This window comes from Pseudorasbora parva, chromosome 1, assembly GCF_024679245.1.
Source record: "Pseudorasbora parva isolate DD20220531a chromosome 1, ASM2467924v1, whole genome shotgun sequence".
NCBI lineage: Eukaryota > Metazoa > Chordata > Actinopteri > Cypriniformes > Gobionidae > Pseudorasbora > Pseudorasbora parva.
Genome location: NC_090172.1, coordinates 8,689,601 through 8,712,732, shown reverse-complemented (window position 1 = coordinate 8,712,732; position 23,132 = coordinate 8,689,601). Strand labels below are relative to the sequence as shown.

The 23,132-nt window shown below is 38.1% G+C and overlaps 1 long non-coding RNA gene across 1 annotated transcript in view; it reads left to right on the top strand.

Annotated features, from left to right (window-relative positions):
- Positions 1–3,842, top strand: part of LOC137082958 (uncharacterized) — an 8,649-nt gene extending 4,807 nt beyond the window's left edge. The window contains exon 3 of the long non-coding RNA XR_010906433.1: positions 2,738–3,842. This is a non-coding gene — a long non-coding RNA (uncharacterized lncRNA). The remainder of the gene's footprint in view (positions 1–2,737) is intronic.
- Positions 3,843–23,132: the final 19,290 nt, after the last annotated feature.

Genomic DNA, 23,132 nt, shown 5'->3' with positions numbered 1-23,132 from the left:
GAATGTTTGTAATATTCGGTCCGTACAGTATCTCCATGACAACATACTTTTTTTTTCTTTCTTTCTTTCTTTTTTGATGATTGTTCCCATCTTGACATTTCTCCATTTGGTGAAAATTGTGAATTGCCTTGACTCTTTCTTCAGCCAACATGTCACAAGGAAAAAAAAAAATGTGTTATGGGGGGTGTTGGGGGGATCTAATGGGCGTCTGGACTGATTGTCCTCAGCCGTGGCAGTAGAGACAAAGCAGATGAATTGTGAAATGTATTCGAAGAGATTGGAGACAAGTGCATGTCAGCACCCCCTCCATCTCTAGTCCTCCACCCACCCTCTTCTCTCCTCTTCTATCCTCTCCTCTCTTCCCTCTGGATTTCTCCCTCTCCATCTTCTCTCTTTTTGTCTGACACGCTGCATAAAAAAGGCATGACAGCACTGCTCTGTTTGAGCAAAATATTAGAAAAAGAAAAATGCAATTTTCTCCGCTTTCAGATGACTTATCCACGCAGTTGATATTTGTTTGATATTTGCTCGGTTGCATGCATTTTAATTGTCAAATATTATGATGGGCATCACAGAGCAATTTCATTTGAATTATCAAAATCAACAGTAGTCATGCAGAGAGAAAATAAAATTGTTTAAAAAGGCAGTATCTCATTATATGTATATTATTTTTAAGAAACATATTTTTAAAATTACATTTTTTTATAATTTATGCACATTGTAAAATTTTATTTTATAGCGTACTTACACGCCAAATGTAGTTAACAATAAACAATGCATAATTATATGCAACTAATCCTAAATATCTAAATACATATAGTGCTTTAATATTACTCACCACTAAAATGTATAATTATAACATAGTCTACCCTAAAAACAAAAACAGAAGTATTATAAACCAAATAAGTGATGTGTGTGGATAAATGATCAGGTTCATCTTCTTTGCATTTGAACCTGACTGGCCGTTGTCCTGTCTGAGGGAGCGTCTGGCCCCTGTCTGGCTTTTGTCTGGCCCCTGCCCCAACCTGTGACCCTTAACCGGGAATGGACAGAGTCAGTTAGTCAGCAGTGTGTGTGTGTGTGTGTGTGTGTGTGTGTGTGTGTGTGTGTGTGTGTGTGTGTGTGTGTGTGTGTGTGTGTGTGTGTGTGTGTGTGTGTGTGTGTGTGTGTGAGAGAGAGCGAGGTCCTGGTATGTTATGGGGACAAAACCACAAAGATGAAAATACCCAAAATCCTTGTCATTGTGGGGAATTTTTCGGTCCCCTTGAGGAAATCATACTAAATGATGTTTTTTGAAAATGTAAAAATTCTGAAAGTTTAGCGTGATGGTTAGGTTTTAGGGTTAGGGGATATAATATACAGTTTACACAGCATAAAATCCATTGTCAGTGGAAAGTCCCCATAAAACATATATAGAAACCCAGTGATGTGTGTGTGTGTGTGTGTGTGTGTGTGTGTGTGTGTGTGTGTGTCTTCCGCCTCACAAGAGAGAAGTCCAGCCTCTGCTGTGAGACTGAATTTTGCATTTGCTGTCTTATGTGTGGCTTTGAATAAAATCACTGTGTATATAGTGCAGAGAACAAAGGGAGAACCAAATGGTCTACAATAATGTATATATGTGTGTTTTCCGCAGACATAAAGAGCTGCAACTGAGACGGCCGTTCCGTTTGTGAATGAAAATGAATCGATAGATCAGTTTTCGAATTTGTGAAAGATGATTATAAAGCCTGTTGACTCAGTAGTAAATGGCAGCTCGGCTCTCACACTCTTTGTTTTCAGGTGAATGTATTTATTATTCATTCTTGCATCAGTGTATATCTCAGGCCCTCCATATTTGACTATGAATAATGGAAGAGCTTGTGGAGCATAGAGGTGGAGGTGTGTGTGTGTGTGTGTGTGTGTGTGTGTGTGTGTGTGTGTGTGTGTGTGTGTGTGTGTGTGTGTGTGTGTGTGTGTGTGTGTGTGTGTGTGTGTGTGTGTGCGGAGCTGTGACTGGCCACTGCTGGGTCCTGCTCGGTCTGCCTCACTGCCCTTAATAACAGTGTATAAATCAAGAGTCTCCTGTCAGCCACGCTGCCTTCATTAAAATCAAATGGGAAACTGGCCTCTTTGGATCCAATTTTAATAAAACCAGGTAATCAAATACGGCTCAAAAAATAGGTCATCATTTCACAGCCTCTGAGATGGCCGCCACACAGTGTTTTGTGTACACGCAATGTTAACAGGGTCAAAGACCTCCCTACGTCACACTCACACACACACACACACACACACACTGCCAAAAATAGTCTGTGTGATTGAAAATTTCCAGCAGTTATGTCGTGTCATTCAACTTTCCATGAAGTTGATTGAATTGACAATGAACGCGTGAAACTTCAAACGGGAGTGTGTGAGTGTGTGTGATATCCTCTGATTTATTTATATGAAACATCTCATATTTTCAAGCCTAACATTTATACGGTGAAATTTTAAATCTACATTTTTAATCAAAATTATTTTATATGTATGAAATGGTTTTGAAGTTATTTCACAGACGTGAATGTTTTGATCATTTCTCTTGAAAACTTCTGACATTGCATATTAAATATGCATTTAAAATCACACCATGATTTATATTGAATTTTTATGCATGTCTAAAATATGTTTAAATATTCATTCAAAATCTAAAACGTTTAGAAAATTTCAATAAGATGTGTTTTTTTTTCCACCCCCCTCTCTCTTGCTGTGTGTTATACAGTTGTAGGTGAGGTGTTTGCACTGGCTATGAAGCTCAGTCGAGAAGGGCGATACATTGCTGTGACAGACCCTTTGGTGCATAAGGTGATGTGTCGACAATGTTTCGGGGCTTTTCGGCAATGATTTCAGTTGCAGATGCTTTGGTTCCCGAGCGGCGATGTCGGACTGTCTGTCTGTGGTTTTTCGGCACAGATGACTGGCCGAAATCCAGCCAGGCATGTATCACACTCTTGCAGCGAGTGTACGATGAACAAGAACCATCAGCCCCCATCTGGTCCCCCCTAAATAACCTTTATCACCTCATTCCTGCTCCATCTGAGAGGCATACGCTGACCGTACTGATTTATACCGCTGGACTGGATTTTTATATGTCCGTATATAGCGATGTGTGACAGTAGTACATCACACACAGTTTGATCAGGTTATTTAGCATTAACAGATTGTGAATGCCATTGATTTTGTTTAATTCATTTTTAGGTCCCACTTTATATCAGGTGTCCTTAACGACTATGTATAATTTGAATCAATGCGCTTATTGTGTATGTACATGTTTTTACATTGTACTAATATTTAAAAAAAAAAATCCCTGCATGTAATTACATTATAATGAATTTCTGTAATTACATCTGTAATTACACTGTTGACCCTTCCTCTTAAATCTACCCTTACCACCACACCTGTCTCTAACCCTACCCGTATAACACCTCAATAGCATCAATTTGCAATACAATGTGAACACAATAAGTACATTGTATTTATTTTTGATGCAAATACATAGTAAGACACCTAATATAAAGTGTAAACTATTTTTATTATTAATTAATTTATATTAAAGCCAATTGACATGTCAGTTAGATGCCCAATCACTAAATAGAATATAATAAATATAGATTTAAAAGTAAAAAAATGTAAACAACACTGAATATTTTTGTGACAAGATGGAGACAGGAAGATCACCTAATTCAGCCAATGAGCAGAAGAGGGCACTCTCACTCGCTCTATTTTTTATTTCTTTTCTCTCTCTCTTTATTTCTCTCTCTTTCCCTCCCACCGTGAGCTTCATTCGCTCTCCTATCTTCCTTTGAAAATACAGAGGCAAAAAAAAAAAAAAACCTGCACCTTATGGTGTGCATTAGTTTCTCCGACACAACCATATATATATGATAAATTCTAATGATATTTTTTTTTTTACATTTAATTTGCATTTGCACCTGTTTTGATTTGTTTAATGGAGGACACTTTTAAGCCGCATGTAAAAATAAGTAGATAAATAAAAAAATAAATAAAAGAAACACTGCACTTGTTATTTCTGCCTCCTTAAAAATATTGTGACTACTCTTTCTGTTGTCATATTATTTCATATTTTTTCAGTTGATAATTACCTTCACAGTACACACAAACCTACAGTAATACATAACTTGGTGACACTTTACAATATCATTAGTTAACGCTTTAACCAACATAAACTAAACTGAGCAAATGCATTCTCACAGCTTGTATTAACTCGTGTCAATGTTAGTTAAGAAAAATTCATGTTCATATTAGATTACAGTACATCGACTAATATTAACAGATACAACTTTTCAAATGTATTAGAAAATGTTAAGATGACTAAATGCTGTAGATGTTTGTTCATCTTTAACTAATGAAACCTTATTGTAAAGCCTTATTGATAATTCTTTGTATAATTTCTCATGTCATGTGTAAGCAAAAGTTCATCTGTGCATCAGTGTGTTTTTCTTCCTTCGGCCTGAGTCGATGGGATGGGCGTCCCTGTGACACTGTGTAGGACAAGCGGCGGTTTGGAGAAATGGATGGATCTGCTCCAAAACGCAAAACCGAAACACAAAACACACACACTGGCTTGTTCCTCTGCCTGCAGCAAATGCCATTTTTCATGCGCGTCCTCTCATCCGACATGTTGATCGACTCTGTGAAACACATATTCGGGTCAGAACTGTCGGTCAACCTGCATATTAAGAAATCATAGCGGAGTCTTGCAGTTTTGAAGATGGGATTGAAATGGGGAACAATGACAGCATTTCTCCTTTACACACGTGCTAAATGAAGAGTGCTATTCTCTGTGGAGATGTTTTCTTTTTATTACGCGTTTATGTAAACCCTCAGAGAGCTTAATACAGCACTGGCTGCCAGGTTGCTTTATTCACGTTCTCCTTTCAGATCTTTAGAGCTGCCAGATTTGCCTTTTTAAAAATAGTGGTCATGTTTTCTGTCTTGTCTTTTTTCCCTCTTTTAATCTCTATGGCCCTATTTTCTTGATTCCTCAAAGTGGATGCCACCCCCCAATGCCTTTATATCCACACACACACACACACTCACACACACACAAACTCAGATACACATATACATGGAAATGGAGGAACGCACTGCAGTGATTACAGTGCCTCCATACACACACGGACACAAACAAACAATAGCTTCCTGGGTCCAATTGCTCATTCTGTCTCCCAGTGGCCCCCTCGCGCTCTCTTTCTCTCTCCTCTGATGGGCCACTGTAGTTCCTGTCTCTCCCTCCTGCGTTTGTCCTCTCTCCTCTCCTCCCGCTGCTTCTCTTCCTGTTGCCGGTCTGGGCTAGCATGTTAGCTCAGGCCCCCGCTGGCTTGAATGAATACACATCCTCATATCTGCTATGGGGAAGGTGCTGGCTATAGACAACTGCATCCAGCCTTCTCGCTATCAAAGGGTTATCAGGGTCCCTCAGGCACTCAGAGGGGCAGCTCTAAAAGTGTGTGTGTGTGTGTGTGAGAGAGAGAGAGAGAGAGAGAGAGAGAGAGAGTGTGTGTGTGTGTGTGTGTGTGTGGATAGTACATATAGATTTACTTATTGTGCACATGAGAAAATATATATTATTAATGTTATATATATATATATATATTGGGACCAAATAGTATGTACAAAATAATTATATTTTATACATTATGCACACACAAACACACACACACACCTGTAATAATGTATTATAAATAATAGTATGTAATAAAAATAGTACTATTATTGATAATAATTTTATACTGTGTTTAATTTGAATAAGTAATATTATTTTAATATAAATTAATTATATATAGTATTATATTGATTTATGTTTTAAACTATCTTTAATACATACATCTTATTAATTAATTTTAACAATTCTATTAAAATGTATGTATGTATGTATATATGTATATATATATATATATATATATATATATATATATATATATATATATATATATATATATATGTATATATATAATAGATTTTATAATTAATGCATTATAATTTTTGTATTGCTATTGATCATAATTTTATAAATGCATTATCATTTATAACAAATAATTAAATAAAATAAATAAATATTTTTTATATAATATTTGAATATAATTTATTAATTTAATAAATATATCACTATATAGATTTAGTATACACATGATTACAAATAATAATACGAAGAGCATGGTTTATGTAGATTAAACAAGGCACCATTCCATTAGTTGTGACACAAATGATAGAAATAATAACTAAGCATTAAGTAAGGGCTGACAGTAATTCAGGTCTGTAGTATGGTGTTTATAAAAGCACTGTGTGTGTGTGTGTGTGTGTGTGTGTGTGTGTGTGTGTGTGTGTGTGTGTGTGTGTGTGTGTGTGTGTGTGTGTGTGTGTGTGTGTGTGTGTGTGTGTGTGTGTGTGTGTGAGACGCTGTAGATGCTAGCTGAGTGTGTTCCTCAGCACTGTATTAGCATGTCAGGATGGACTGCCGTAATGAATTGCCATCCCCAAATTTTGCAAGTTAAAAAGTGAGAATAAGAGTAAACCTTTGTTTATGTCTATCAGCATGAAATATTTACCATTCTCCGGCTCCCAGCTCGCTGTCTCCCAGCAGCATGATAAAAGCTAAGCATCCTGTCTTAACCCCTTCCTGTGCCGCCACCGCTGAAACCAAAGTCAGAACTTCAGAACGAGCAGGAAAAGACATCATAAAAAACCTCCCCTGTGACTCAAAGCCCGTTTCAGGTGCTTTCCCTTTCTCTCGTAGAAACCATTCCTCCGGGAACCCGCCAGAGCATTTGACCAGGTGATTGTGGCGGCACTGTAAATATATTATTCCAGAAACAGGTTTTATGTATTTCTACATGTGTGGCGTACACGTGCTTTATGCATGTGCGTGTGTTTGTGTGATTTTATGCTGATTTTTGTGTATTTGTATTCAAGACAAAAACAAAAGCCACGTATATGCGCAGAAATGCATGAATAGATGTCTGTGTGTGTGAATGATGGAGAAGCATCTGGCTTTTTTTATGCGATGAAGTCTGTCTGCGGCACATTTCTCTTGGTGGAGGTGTGGGTGTGGGTATAAAATGCCTGCGGTTGCCTTGCAGGACTGATGCTTCTGAAACCCACCATCTCTCTGCATTCCCTTTCAACACAAAAAAACATGTCCCCCAGCTAAGGTGCTCCTACACTGCTTTCACCATCACTATTTCAAGAGAAAACAAAACTGTGAGCTGCGCTCGCCCAGATACTAGAAGTTGTAAAGGTGCGTTCGCTGCCTTTCTGAGGTAAATTGTAAGCGCGGCTGCTCGCTGCACCGCGGAGGCCGATCGGGGCCGAAACCTCAGCTTTCCCTCTTTCGCATCCACGCCGTGTCGAAAATGTGCTTCCTGTAGCACATATGGCCCCCTCACGTGGATTTGCACACGGTATTCATCGCATCACGCAGCCAACGACATGTTGGGATTAGAAAACTGTGTTTTATTTGCATGCCGTGGTGGTTGTGTGGTATCATATGCCGTGTGAGCGGGAAGAAGCGAGTTACCTTGTTTGAACTGTTAAGATCGCAAACAAATAATGCAAACACAAAAGAAAACGGTGAATTTCAAATCGGTTCTGACTTTGAAATCATCTCCAGTGGTTGCTGTTTTCTCTCTAATCTGAAAGTTATTAGTTCCATCAGTGGCAGAAAGGCTTTTGAAGTAGATCTAACAACATAAATATCTAAATGTCGAGGCAGAAAGCTGGATGTGATTTCCATGCAGGTGAGAGTCGAGGGCTTTGCTAATTGGACGGCGTGCGTTGTGGCTATTCCTCACATATTTATGTGCATATTTACTATCAAACATTTCTTTTACTCTAGATTTGCCTGACTAATAATTCATCTGTTTTTCATTCTGTATAGGATGTGTTCCTCGGATTCTCTGTGTTGTCTGGTTTGGGAAAGGCGAACGAAAGAAAGCCTTTGGGGTTCTGGTTTAGAGTCCTGTCAGTATTTTTTTTTTTTTTTTGTTCCTTAAAGGGTGGGAGTGTGTGCGCGTGTGGTGTGGTGGGGCGGGGGGAGCGAGAGGGCTGCGCGATCATAAATATTAGAAGCTGCAGGGAGACAAAGGGGCTAAAATGGAAAGGCTTGGCTGGACGAGGGGACCTGGCCATGTCATGTACCTCAGTCATTTTTCTTCTGCGCTTAGAACTCAGTCAGGGGTTTAATTGGAATCCAGACTTCAAAGAAGCCCTCGCCCCCGTTACACCCGCCCCTCCTCTGCCTTTCTCCAGCCTGGGTCCACTCCGTCCACCGATCGCCGCAGAACGGACGCAGGTATAGACGCACTGCATCTGTGCTTACCGTGGCTGTAAAACAACAGTGCTTCCGATCTCATCGTAATGTTTTTCTCTCCAGATCTTATGTGCTGTTGTCAAAACCCAAGAAAAATTAGATCTCATTTGTTGCTCATAGAGAGCAAAAAGATAAAACAGAGAGGGGATGGAGAATCTTGCGTAACCCCGTAAAGAATGACATATGACATCATAGGTTTTTTTGTATACGTAGAATAGATATAGATAACTAAAAATAATGTTTGCATATGTGTTTTTTTCTCAGCATCATACCTTTTATTAAAAAAAAAAAACACTTTAGTTTTATTCAGAGGCCCAGAAAATATGCAATTTGGTAGCCTGACAAGTCAGACCCATATCAAGAGGTTGAACTGTGATGGGAACTCACCATTGGCAGGGCTCAATCCTGAGGCGGGATAAACGGTTGTCTTTCAAACTCCCTCTGCACGCGATAGGATAGCGCTACAACCAACCGGAGCAATGAAGAGGGTGAAGCAGAGCTAGCTGATTCGTATCCGGTCAGCAAAACTCCAAACACTCTTCCTTTTTTTAAGAATGACCGTTCTTTTTTCTCAAAGCTTAACTCCAAGTCTTCCAGTCGTGGCCAAATCTGATTCGAAAGGCCGCTGTTCGTCAGCTTCTTTGTTTTCAAGTAGCACGTGGAACCGTCGCAACTCTGTCGTCATTATGTTAAGCCTGCCCACCGACTCTATACACGATGTGATTGGCCTGACCAGAGTTTGGTTTTTACAGCTCGCAAGCCAACGGAGTGTCCGCTAAGGTGCGTCTAGATTTCCAGGCTAGCAATTTGGTGCATTTGCTGATATTTAAATGGCCAAAAAAGTAAGATCAGCTGACAGCTTCTGACAGCTTGTAATGCAAATCAATCTTTATAAAAGTATATTATACTTCTTACATGTAATGCATATAAATATCAGTTATCACTGTATATCTCCCAATAATATGTCACAATAATATCTCCCAATAAAGACATTTAAGTGCTTAGTTTGATCCCACTATATATATATATATATATATATATATATATATATATATATATATATATATATATATATATATATATATATATATATATATATATATATATATATATATATATATATATATATATATATATATATATATTATTAGCCTTACTACAATGCACTTACATTTAAATTAATAATTTGATACAATACATCTATTTTGTACATACATGTATGTCTAATCCTACCCATACACCACACCTGTCCCTAACTTTCCACCTCAATATCTGCCAAAGTGTTTTGCAATACAATAATAGGTACATTGTATGTAAGTTTGATGTAATAACATAGTTGTTAAAGTGAAACCCTTATTTTTATACAGTATGTATTATTATATTAATCATTGAATAATGCAATTCAATGATTTTATTTTAACATGATTTTTCTTAAAATGAAAAAAAGATGCATGGATAATCAAGAAAGCCTAAGTTGCTTTAGTCCAGTAATTGTTCTTCCTCAAATATTACTAACATGTGAATCACGTATTTATATTATTATTATTATTATTATTATTATTATTATTATTATTATTATTATTATTATTATTATTATTATTATTATTATTATGCTAAAAGGTCTTCACTTGATAAAAAATCAGATGACTATTTCAGAAAAAGTTTTGATCGTGCTAATAATTTAGTGGCCTCAAAAATGTGTGTCAAATATGTGACCCTGGACCACTAATCCAGTCATAAGTCGCACGGGTATATTTGTGGCAAAGCAACAATACATTGTATGGGTCAGAATTATAGATTTTTTCTTTTATGATATATCAAAAATGTATTATTATTATTAGTAATATGCGTTGCTAAGGACTCGATTTGGAAAACTTAAACAGCAATTTTCTCAATATTTATTCCAAAATCCAAATTTTCAAATAATTGTATCTTGTCCAAATATCTTAACAAACCATACATCACCCATACAGAAAAAACAAACAAAACAACATTTACCCTTATGACTGGTTTTGTAGTCCAGGGTTACATATAGGCTTTAAAGAAAGAGATGCTAAAGTCTGCAATGAAAAAAACGAGATTAAACTGGATGGATGGATGGATGGATGGATGGATGGATGGATGGATGGATGGATGGATGGATGGATGGATGGGTGGGTGGATGGATGGATGGATGGATGGATCAAACAATCTAACCTGTATGACTTTTTTCTTCTTTTGTCGAACACAAACACAAAAGAAGATATTTTGAAGAATGTTTCATGAAAGTCAGTCCAAAACAACATGTACCTATTTGATATTCATTGTATTTTTCCAAGAAAAGCATAATGATTTGAGGGCGAGTAAATAATGACAGATTTTCATGTTTTCACAGATGGAAAAGGTGTTAATGACACCTTTTCTTTTGATTTTGCTGCATGAATTATGAAGCAGCTGTATTATTTGAAGTACAGTTAAAAGGTGATTTTCAATCTTCAGAGGACGAGAAATGTACAGACACCCCAATTTAGTCACTTGCAAGGAGCAAAAGTTCCATATGTTGGAACAAAATGTGAAATTGTTCCCACTGCAGCCGGGTACTTTTTTTTTCGTCGGTAATGACAGGATGTTCTTCTTCTATCCTTGCAGGAAAGTATGGATGAAAAATAGCCATCACAATTTAAGAAATATAATGCCAGCCTATGTTCTTCATTGGCCGCCTGCAAACAATGTCCACTTTTTTTACACTGTAGTTTTTGAAAGAGATTGTTTCGTGTCGAGAAGATGCTGTTTTCTGCACTGCAAAATTAACTTTGCATGCACTCCAAAAGGATGAGGACTTGTGCTGGAATTGATACGGAAAACACGCCAATGTTCGTATCACTGTGCATCCAGCGTTGATAAGCCTCCGGAGCTGAAATATCAGATATGGTCATAGGCGTTTAGTTTCTGACACACATTGTAAGTGGTAGACCAACAACAACACACTCTGACCAATCAGAGCAGAGTAGAATAACAACAGACTGGGCCATCTGACCAATCAGAGCAGAGTAGAATAACAACAGACTGGGCCATCTGACCAATAAAAGCAGTGTAGGCTCTCAAAAAGGAGAGGTTTAGAGAGACTGAATCCTTTATCGAACCGTTTCAGACTGTGAGAAAAGAGATGATGCTTTATATCATGAGAAAAAAAGTGTTTTATGACCTTGAAGGTTGTTTCCACCACAGAATAAAAAAAAAAAAAAAAAAAAAAAAAAAGATTTTTGGGTGAACTATCCCTTTAAGTCTCCTGAGCCGTGAAAGAGCAACCTCTGAGCAATAGCAGATTCTCTCAGCTTATATGCTGGTACGGGTTTTTCCTAACAACTTTCATCATATATGTCTTGAGAACTGCATATGATAGTGAGAGAGGGCTGTTCGTATATCTGTCACCAAACATGTTCCTGAGACAGAGTGATATGAAATGCAACAGGCCACAGAGAGGAGCTGTGTGCCCCAATCACAGGTCTGAACACCCGCACACACGTTTCCAACTCATGTTTGTATTTATGCTCTGATAAAATTCCCTATAATAACATATGTTTGCTATACTTGGTTTGTTGAACACAACAGAGCAATGTTTTAGTATAGGAACAGATTCTTGTTTTATTTTCGGTCAGTCAAAGTGAAAAGTAAAGGTTATTGGATGTCTCAAGGTGAGAAAAAATTGTACTGTAATTAATAGGATGTGTGGTTGGTATAGAGTAATATATGCACCACTGTAATTAAGCACGGTCTTCAAACTCATGCAGGCCTTGTTAGCACTCTGGAGGAGACATTTTTTAAAACCATACCTGATTTAATATGTTTCATAGATGTAATTATAGGTAGGAATATAAGTACCTATTTTCAGACCTCTAACAAATCATTTTTCCCCATTACAGATGGAAAAGGTGTTAATGACACCTTGTCTTTTGATTTTGCTGCATGAATTATGAAGCAGCTGTATTATTTGAAGTACAGTTAAAAGGTGAATTTCAATCTTCAGAGGACGAGAAATGTACGGACACCCCAATTTAGTCACTTTTCCACAGGAGCAAAAGTTCCATGTTGGAACAAATGCGAAATTGTTCCCGTTGCAGTCAGGGACCTTTTTTTCATCTGTAATGACAGGATGTTCTTCTTCAATCCTCGCAGGAAAGGATGGATGAAAAATAGCTGCTTTTCTTTTGAAGTGTTATGGATGTGGCTTTATGCTGATGTGTGTATCAGCATCTCTAACGTCACACATATGGTCGAGCGAAGCGAGGAGTTTGGCCGTCAAACTCTTGATCTACAGTACGCCTGCCTCTGATCTCGGCAGAACGTCCACGTGTAATAAAAGACAGATGCATTTTGCTCGTAATTGACATAAGTACTTTTTACAAGCATTCCGCTCAAGTTATAAAATATTTTTTTGTGATATGAAAATTCATTTTAGGGGGAAAGGGAGTTTTGTGTCTGTCCATTATTAAAGTTGGACTGGCGTTAAAGAAATAGTTTACCTGGAAATAAAAATCATTTACTAACCCTCATGTCCATCCAAAACGATACAACCTTTTTTCTTCTGCAGAACACAAAAGAAGATATTTTGAAGAATGTGCTGTTTGTTTTCGTTTTTTTACAATTACAGTTAATAGTGATGCAAGCTTTCATGCTTCAAAATGGATGCAAAAGTTTTCGTCTAGAAACAAATTGTATATTCCGAAACTTCTGAAGCCATACAATATCTTTAAACAAGGAAAAGTCTGAAAATGTAGTTATTCATTGAACATATATCCTACATTACTCTTTGTGCGTGTGTTTATGAGAAATAATGAGCGAAGAAAAGTGAATTCAGATTTCTTGATTTTTGAATGAGTCGTTCTTTAGAGTCTGTTATTTTCAAAGAATCTGTACTTCCAAATCATTGAACAATGATTTACATTAAGGTTAATTCCTCACAAAGCTAATATTAATCATAAAAGTTAAAATGTAAAGACTACTTCATTTTGCAATGCTTTTGAAGCTTGAAAGCTCATCATCAGTCACTGAAACTGAATAGGGGGAAGAAAAAAAAAGTACTTTCTTTAAAGTTTCACTTTTTGTGTTTCGTGCGACAGACAGTCAGACACATAGATAGACACAGATAGATAGATAGATAGATAGATAGATAGATAGATAGATAGATAGATAGATAGATAGATAGATAGATAGATAGATAGATAGATAGATAGATAGATAGATAGATAGATAGATAGATAGATAGATAGATAGATAGATAGATAGATAGATAGATAGATAGATAGATAGATAGATAGTTGGCAAAACTCTAAAAACTCTAAAAACTTGGCTAGCTTTAACAGCTAATTCAGTAAATATAATTTGCTATTGGTAACCCAATGATTTGATAGCATTAGTATGTAATAGTTTGAATGATTACAGAAATAAAGAACAGTTAATAATCGGTTCTCAAGCAAAGCTGATGCTCCATTCGTCACCATGATGGTAACCCTCAAAAAAACAAAAAACATAGCACAAACTATTCTACATTAACATAGCAAAACATACATTTTTGTATCTTTGTTTATATAACGAAGCATGGTCAAGTGCCTTCTGTGTCACAATGAAGACGCTAAAGGTGCCCTTTGGCGTCATTTTTCGACACTCTGGGTGCTCCATTCATTTCAATGAGAAACCTTTGGCGCCATAAACAGACGCACTGGGTATGGGAATATTATCGTCATGGTGAAATTTAATTTTTGATTAATTTATTGAAATTATTTATTGGTTTATAATTTTGCCATTATGACATGTTGGAGTGTGATTCTCAATTTAATCAGCAAGCATAATTTCATTTACATTTATTTTATTTATGCTATTTAGACACATTTTAACATGTAACCCAACCCCACCCCATCCTTAAACCTACCCATTTGTGTGAACATGATATAAAACACAGGATATAACATTATTCAAAAAAGTTAAATAATCCCAAGTTTTCCGAGGCCAATCTATTAATTTGCATGAAGAAAATCCCCAAAAGCGATCAGCATCTCCATCCGCCGAATATCATGAACACATCAGATTTCAAATATTGCCGCTCGTTAGGTCAGATTTCATAGTGAAATTTCATTGGCTCTCGTATGTCTTGTGACCTATTGCGTCATTACGTCAGCATTGATTGTAAAATGTCATTGGCTCTCCTGTGTCTTGTGACCGATTGAGTAATGCTCAGGAGTCTTTTGAATTATTTGAATGAGATATGAATGAGTTCGTTCACGGGGCAGCGGGATCATCATTTCAGCGATTAAAACATCAAGATCAACTCTGTTCTTCACATGAAGACATCGTATGACTTCAGACTACTTTTATACTGTTTTGGTCAGTTTTTGCAATAAATACGTGTGACTGTACATTTATTTGCCTGTTATGTGTTTTATATTGTTAAGATGTGGGTAGGTTTAGGGTAGGAGTTGGGTTAGTTGCTCCAAAATATAAAAGTAGCCTTTAAATATTAATAAATCATGTCTGCTTTTACAAACACAAAGAATTAAATGCGTCTGTGTATGATGCCAAAGGTTTCTCAATGAAATGAATGGAGCACCCAGCGCGTCGAAAAATGATGCCTAGGGGCACCTTTAGCGTCTTCGTTGTGACGTGGAAGGCACTTGACCATGCTTCGGATTTTGACGCCTTATTAGGACTGAGAGCGGGTTGAAAAGAAACAAGTTCACAAAACTCAAAACAGGGTTTTTGTGAATTCAAAAGAAAAAGAGAATTCTAAATACTTATACAAGTTAATTTGATGGAACTAATTTGTTAAATTTAAGTTTGTACTACTCAAACCATTTAATTATTTTGAGCATTAGGGGTTACAGTGTGTAATGTAGCTGTTAGTGAATGTAAAATGTCTGGAAAGTTTTAAAGTGGACATCAAATATATTGCCTCTTTAGAAAGAATCGAATCTGAACAGCCAAAAATCATCAGCAATTCTAGTCTCACTTCCTGTTACGTACCAACAATGTAAGAAATATGCCAGCCTATGGTCTTCATTGGCTGCCTGCATATAATGTCTACTTTGCTGCGGTGTATATTATGAGAAAATAAGTGTTTTTTTATGACCATGCATTAAATGCGTCATAAATAAATAATAAATAAATAAATTATTTATTTATTATTTATTTATGACGCATTTAATGCATGCATTTATAAATAATAATAATAATAATAATAATAATAATAATAATAATAATAATAATAATAATAATAATAATAATAATAATAATAATGAAGTGCCCCTTCATTTATTTAGATAACTTGCAACCCGATCACACATAAATGCGTATAAATAGTACGAGTTTGCAATGTTGTGGAATGTATACGCCAAAACTCATTTTGGCGTGCATATGATACGCTGTTTTTCGCGTGCATATGACACGCACTTTATGGCGTATATATGACACACGCTTGGGTAGGTTTAGGGTAGCGGGGCGTATATATGACACGCGCTTGGGTAGGTTTAGGGTAGCGGGGCGTATATATGACACGAGCTTGGGTAGGTTTAGGGTAGGGGGGCGTATATATGACACGCTCTTGGGTAGGTTTAGGGTAGCGGGGCGTATATATGACACGCGCTTGGGTAGGTTTAGGGTAGCGGGGCGTATATATGACACGCTCTTGGGTAGGTTTAGGGTTGAGGGGCGTATATATGACACGCGCTTGGGTAGGTTTAGGGTAGCGGGGCGTATATATGACACGCGCTTGGGTAGGTTTAGGGTAGCGGGGCGTATATATGACGCGCTTGGGTAGGTTTAGGGTAGCGGGGCGTATATATGACACGCGCTTGGGTAGGTTTAGGGTAGCGGGGCGTATATATGACACGCGCTTGGGTAGGTTTAGGGTAGCGGGGCGTATATATGACACGCGCTTGGGTAGGTTTAGGGTAGCGGGGCGTATATATGACACGCGCTTGGGTAGGTTTAGGGTAGCGGGGCGTATATATGACACGCGCTTGGGTAGGTTTAGGGTAGCGGGGCGTATATATGACACGCGCTTGGGTAGGTTTAGGGTAGCGGGGCGTATATATGACGCGCTTGGGTAGGTTTAGGGTAGCGGGGCGTATATATGACACGCGCTTGGGTAGGTTTAGGGTAGCGGGGCGTATATATGACACGCGCTTGGGTAGGTTTAGGGTAGCGGGGCGTATATATGACACGCGCTTGGGTAGGTTTAGGGTAGCGGGGCGTATATATGACACGCGCTTGGGTAGGTTTAGGGTAGCGGGGCGTATATATGACACGCGCTTGGGTAGGTTTAGGGTAGCGGGGCGTATATATGACACGCTCTTGGGTAGGTTTAGGGTGGTGGGGCGTATATATGACACGCGCTTGGGTAGGTTTAGGGTAGCGGGGCGTATATATGACACGCGCTTGGGTAGGTTTAGGGTGGTGGGGGGTTCGTATGTATAATACGCCATAAAATGCGTATCATATGCACGCGAAAAACAGAGTGCCATAGACACGCCAAAAAGAGTTTTGGAGTATACATTCCACGACATTGCACACTCGTACTATTTATACGCATTTTTGTGAGAATACCCTGTAACTATAGTTTAACACAGTTGTTTTGAGGCAGGGTAGGGAAGCTTTTAAATAAAACATTTAAATATAATTGCAAATTGTGATATACTGTCGAAATATCGAGTTATAAAGTCAGAATTGTGAGATTCAGAGAAATTCTGCAATCTACAAAAAACAGTATATATATATATATATATATAAAACCTATACATATTTTATTTCAGTTATTTACCAAGGCGGTATTTCTGAACAAAAAAACAATACTGAACAAAATTATCAGAACTTTTAAATTAAAATGAAAGCTGAAAATATAAAAATAAAAATGATTCATAAATATGATTAAAACTATAATAGTATTCCAAAAATAACACTGTTTAGAGGTTAACAATACTGTATTCTGTAAGCTTCTCCTCTCTGCTTGCTCCGTCCTTCCTTACTTTTCTTATTATTCTGTGTCTATCTGCACTCAGTAGCTCCATCCCACAGATCAAGGGATGACATGATGAGAGGAGAAAGAAAGAAAACAGGCTGGAAGAAAGAGATACACACACACACACACAAAGCAAATGATATAAAGAGAAGGAGAGTTCCTCAAATTAGAGATCTCTCCACAGAACATCGCAGCAGGACACTGACTTAAAGGGATAGATGCATCTCCGGTGCCTCTCACACCCTTGTCTTACACTTCACCGCAAAAAAAAAACACATTGTAGTCTGACGCATGAGCACTCACAAACACAGCTGTGCTCCCCCTCCTCTACACACACCTCATTTCCATTCGCTTTTATCAAATATGAAAATAGAGGGACCCCGCGCCATACCCCAAAAGACCCTGGCACAATGGAGGAGGCGTTAAGAGCCCTGCTCGTTGTAGATGAGGAGAGGTGAGGGGTTTTAGGGTGACATTGGCTTTCATGGTAATTACCTTTGTACTTACCTTTGTCAAGGCGCTGCATTTTGAGAGCAGTGCTGACGTGCGGTACAGTGGTGTCAGTAAGACTCTCTCATGTGGCCCGTGACCAAAGATCAGTGAGAAAATATAGTTGGAAGGATGTGTTTTTGTGTGCTTTTGTGTGTGTGCTTTTGTTTTTGTGTGCTTTTGTGTGTGTGCTTTTGTTTGTTTGTGTGTGTGTGTGTGTGTGTGTGTGTGTGTGTGTGTGTGTGTGTGTGTGTGTGTGTGTGTGTTTGTGTGTGTGTGTGTGTGTGCGTGCGTGTGTGTGTGTGTGTGTGTGTGTGTGTGTGTGTGTGTGTGTGTGTGTGTGTGTGTGTGTGTGTGTGTGTGTGTGTGTGTGTGTGTGTGTGTGTGTGTGTGTGTGTGTGCTCACCCTCAGATCATCATCATGAATTTGAGATTTGCAAATAATTACCTATTTTTTATTTAAATGCATTAGTAATGTTGCAACAGAGTTAGTATTGCTTTATATTTGTTACACTAATCTGCTCCGTCTAGATTTTTGATCATGTAGTTTATCATTTAAATTAGTTATATTTTTATTAATTATGAGTGCAAGAACTTGACTATACACACAGGATTTTCAATGGGGGTGGATCAGTGGATAAATAAACATAAAACATAGAACATATTAAAAATATATTACATACACTAACATTCATAAGATTGGGGTCAGAAAGATAAAATAAAATGAAATTATGCATTCAAGTGATCAACAGTTTAATGTTTTAAATGATTTATATTTTAAATAAATGCTGTTCTTTTGAACTTTCTGTTCATCATTGAATCTGGGAAAATGGTTTCCACAAAAATATTTTATGACTGTCTATAGTAAGAAATAATAATAAGAAAAATACTTTGTTATTTAGCATCCAATCCTCATATTAGAATGATTTCTGAAGGATCAGATGACCTTGAAGACTGGATAAATGGTGCTCAAAATTCAGCTTTGCCTCACATTAATAAATTACATTTTATTAAAAATAGAAATGTATTAAAATAGAAAACAGTTATTTTCAATTGCAATAATATTTCACAATATTACTGTCTTTAATTAGCTTGGATGCCAGCCGAACTTAGCCCCGCCCACAAAATTTTTAGGTCGGGCAGTTGGGTCTGGCATTGCTCCATAGAGGAGTAATTATCCCCGAACAGAAACTCTTCGGACCAATGAAATCATCAGGGCGGGCTTTAGACGATGACGGACAGATGATAAACAGTAACGTAATCATCCACGTCATCAAAGGGGCTTGGATTATATGTTTTTGAATCCTAAACGGAGAGCTTGTTTGTATATGCATTCACCTTCACAATTTCTCTCAAAAATGATGATCATGTTGGGTAAGTACTCTGTGTATCATTAAATTATGTTATTTTTTTACAACACCGGCAAAGATTGTGTATTTCAGCCTGATACCAGAGCACGTGCAGGTGGGGGGGGGGGGGGGGGGGGGGTGTTCTCTGGGGGAAAAATTGCGTTTTGCAATTTTATATTATATTACTATAATAGTCGCTTCAACCCGTGGACATAGAAAACAACCTGCGAAGAAAAAAAACGCGGACTTGGAAACACGCAGTTGAGCTCTGTTGACATTTGACAATGCGTCGCTTCGTTGCTCTGATTGGTTGTAGGTCTATCCAATTGAGTTCTTTCCTGGTTCGGTTGAAACACACCCCATAATCACAGCCCAATGGAGCAGTTTCAGACTCATATTCTGACTGGAATTGAGTATGACCACGTCAGGCTAGTCTTTAATGTGTTATTGTTCAAATAAATTAAGCTTTGGTGAGCATAAAAGTCTTCTTCTTAAAAAAAAAATCTTACTGACCCCAATATTTTTCAAATTTATAGTTTACATTTGAAGAATTGGCAAAAGTTTAAGGACACCTGCCTTTACATGCACATGAACTGTAATGACATCTCATTCTTAATCTGTAGGGTTTAATATAGAGTTGGCCCACCCTTTGCAGCTATAACAGCGTCCACTCTTCTGGGAAGGCTTTCCACAAGGTTTAGGAGTGTGTTTATGGGAATTCTTGACCATTCTTCTAAAAGCTGATTTGTGAGGTCAGGCACTGAAGTTGGACGAGAAGGCCTGACTCGCAGTCTCCGCTCTAATTCATCCCAAAGGTGTTCTATCGGGTTGAGGTCAGGACTCTGTGCAGGCCAGTCAAGTTCCTCCACACCAAACTCACTCACCAATGTCTTTATGGACTTTGGCTTGTGCAGTCCCTTGTGCAGTCATGTTGGGACAGGAAGGGGCCATCCTCAAACTGTTCCCCAAAAGTTAATTTGATTGTGCTCCCAAAAAATCTGTCCTCCTTTTTGGGAGCATGAAATTGTCCAAAATATCTTGGTATGCTGAAGCATTAAGAGTTCCTTTCAATGCAACTAAAGGGCCAAGTCCAATCCCTGAAAAACAACCCTACAACATAATCCCCCCTCTACCAAACTTTACACTTGGCACAATGCAGTCAGCTAGGCAAGTACCGATCTCCTGACAACCACCAAACCCAGACTCATCCATCGGATTGCCAGACATAGAAGTATGACTCGTCACTTTAGAGAGCAAGTCTCCACTGCTCTAGAGTCCAGTGGCAGCATGCTTTACACCAATGCATCCAAAGCTTTGCATTGGACTTGGTGATGTAAGGCTTGGATGAGCTGCTCGGCTGTGGAAACCCATTTCATTAAAGGGATAGTTTACTTTGAAATTAAATTTGTATATGTTTTAGCTTAACTCATGAGCATCCGAGATGTAGGGGTATTTGTTTCCCCAGTAGATCAAATTTTGATCATTTTAGGTCAAACCATTCTTGTCCAAACCATTCCAAATTAAACAATCCCCCATCGTAAGTACACACTGATGGCCTAAGACACCAAACGCAACGAGAAAACGAACAGTATTTATATCGTTTTTACCTCTTGTACACCACTACGTCCGACTGATCCAAGGGTGCGCGTGCGTGTTTCCTGTTGTGACATTCGCGCGTTCTGGCTTTAGTCTGTGCAAGCGCGGAAAGCACCAGAAGTGGATCTTGCATGTGTACGTCTCTCATTGTTTACACAAAACAGATTGTAGGTGAAACGGCTAATAGAAATGGTACTAATTTGCGCTTATCCTGGATGTTTAAACCGACGTAAAAGAAAACAATTACGTAAGGTAACACTTCCCAAATTTCTGTGTAAACAATGAGAGACGTACGCGCGCGAGATTTCCACTTCCACCGCTTTCCGCGCTTGCGCAGACTAAAGACAGAACGCGCGAATGTCACAACAGGAAACACGCACGTGCGCCCTCGGATCAGTCGGACGTAGTGGTGTACAAGAGGTAAAAACAATATAAATTCTGTTCGTTTTCTCACACAACCCGCTCGTTTCGTGTCTTAGGCCATCAGTGTGTACTTACGATGGGGGATTGTTTAATTTGGACTTCACTGTGTATGCTCTTTGAGGTGGTGACCATAGACCTGCATTATGTGAGGCACAGACAAGAACGGTTTGACCTAAAATGATCAAAATTGAAACTACTGGGGAAACAAATACGTAAGCTAAAACATATCAAAATTTAATTTCAAAGTGAACTATGCCTTTAAGCTCTTTATACATTGCTCTTGAGCTTAATATAACAAAGTTTGGAGGTCTGTAGCTATCGACTGCAGAAAGTTGCTGACTTTAGCATGCTGTGCACCTCACATGTGCTGACCCCGCTCTGTGATTTTACGCGGCCTACCACTTCGTGGCTGAGTTGCTGTTGTTCCCAATTGCTTCCACTTTGTTGTAATACCAGTAACAGCCGACCGTGGAATATTTAGTAGTGAGGAAATTTCACAAATGGACTTATTGCTCAGGGGGCAACCTATCACTGTACACCGCTTGAATTCACTGAGCTCCTGAGAGCGACCCATTCTTTCACAAATGTTTGTAGAAGCGTCTGCATGCCTAGTGCTTGATGTTATACACCTGTGGCCATGGAAGTGATTGGAACGCCTGAATTCAATGATTTGCAGGGGTGTCCAAAATTTTGCAGTATATTGTATTTCTAGAGACTCTAAAAAAAAAAAAAAAAAAAAAAATATATATATATATATATATATATATATATATATATATATATATATATATATATATATATATATATATATATATATATATATATATATATATATATATATATTAAATGTTTAAATGTTAAAGTGTATTGTTAAAAAAAACATTGTCTAATATCGGCTTTGTTTAATTTAGTGGATTCTGTAAGACAACCATTAAATGCCTGTAAATCTCTATCTGTAAGTCAAGGATATGAAAAAAGAACAAAATGGTTAAATTAGAAACTACTAGCTTTAAATAATGTGAATGCATGCTAATGGGATTAATGGAAGATAATATACAGATACCAAGAATTTTGAGAATTATAATTAGGAATCTACCAAACAACCCCTTGGTCCAATTAAAATCATTTGGAATGGACAGATGAGGTAGGAAAAGCTCCTTAACTCATTATAAAGTTATAATTTATAACGTGTATAGAGTGTAAGTCTTTTGTGTGTAAAGCATGAAACCCTATGCATAATCTAGACATATTTTTCTACTGAAGATGGACAGTTGATTGCACCTCAGCACCCTTCGGTCTACTGAGGTACCCAGAGGTCTGCAGGGTTCGAGACGGAGCGAGGAGAGAGAAACAGTGTTAGCGAGCTCTGATCTGTTTCAAAAACGCCTCCGGTCTGCCAACAACAGAGATCTTGACTGCAGTTTAACACTGCAGTTTTCCTCTCGCACACAAACACACAAGCACACAAACTCACACACACACTTCTGCAATCTCTCTTCCTCATCTGGGCTGATAACAAACTCCAGAGTGCAGGAGAGCAGCGAGGGGAGATGGGAGAGGCAGAGACCACCTCTCTCTCACAAACACACACACACACACACACACACACACACACACACACACACACACACACACACACACACACACACACACACACACACACACACACACACACACACACACACACACACACACACACATGTTGGGTCTCCAAGTTTTATGGGTACTTCCCGTAGACATAATGATTTTTATACTGTACAAATGTCTTTTTCTCTGGCCTCTCTGTATTCCAGTTGTTTTAGAGAGGATCTTAATGAGACCTTCATTTTGTCCTGCCGACAAATGGCATAACACAGGCTAAGGGCGGTGGTGTTTTGAGAATAAGTAGATGGTGTTAGAATAAGTGATTTTGAAGAGACTTGCATTCAGAGGAGGAGGAGGA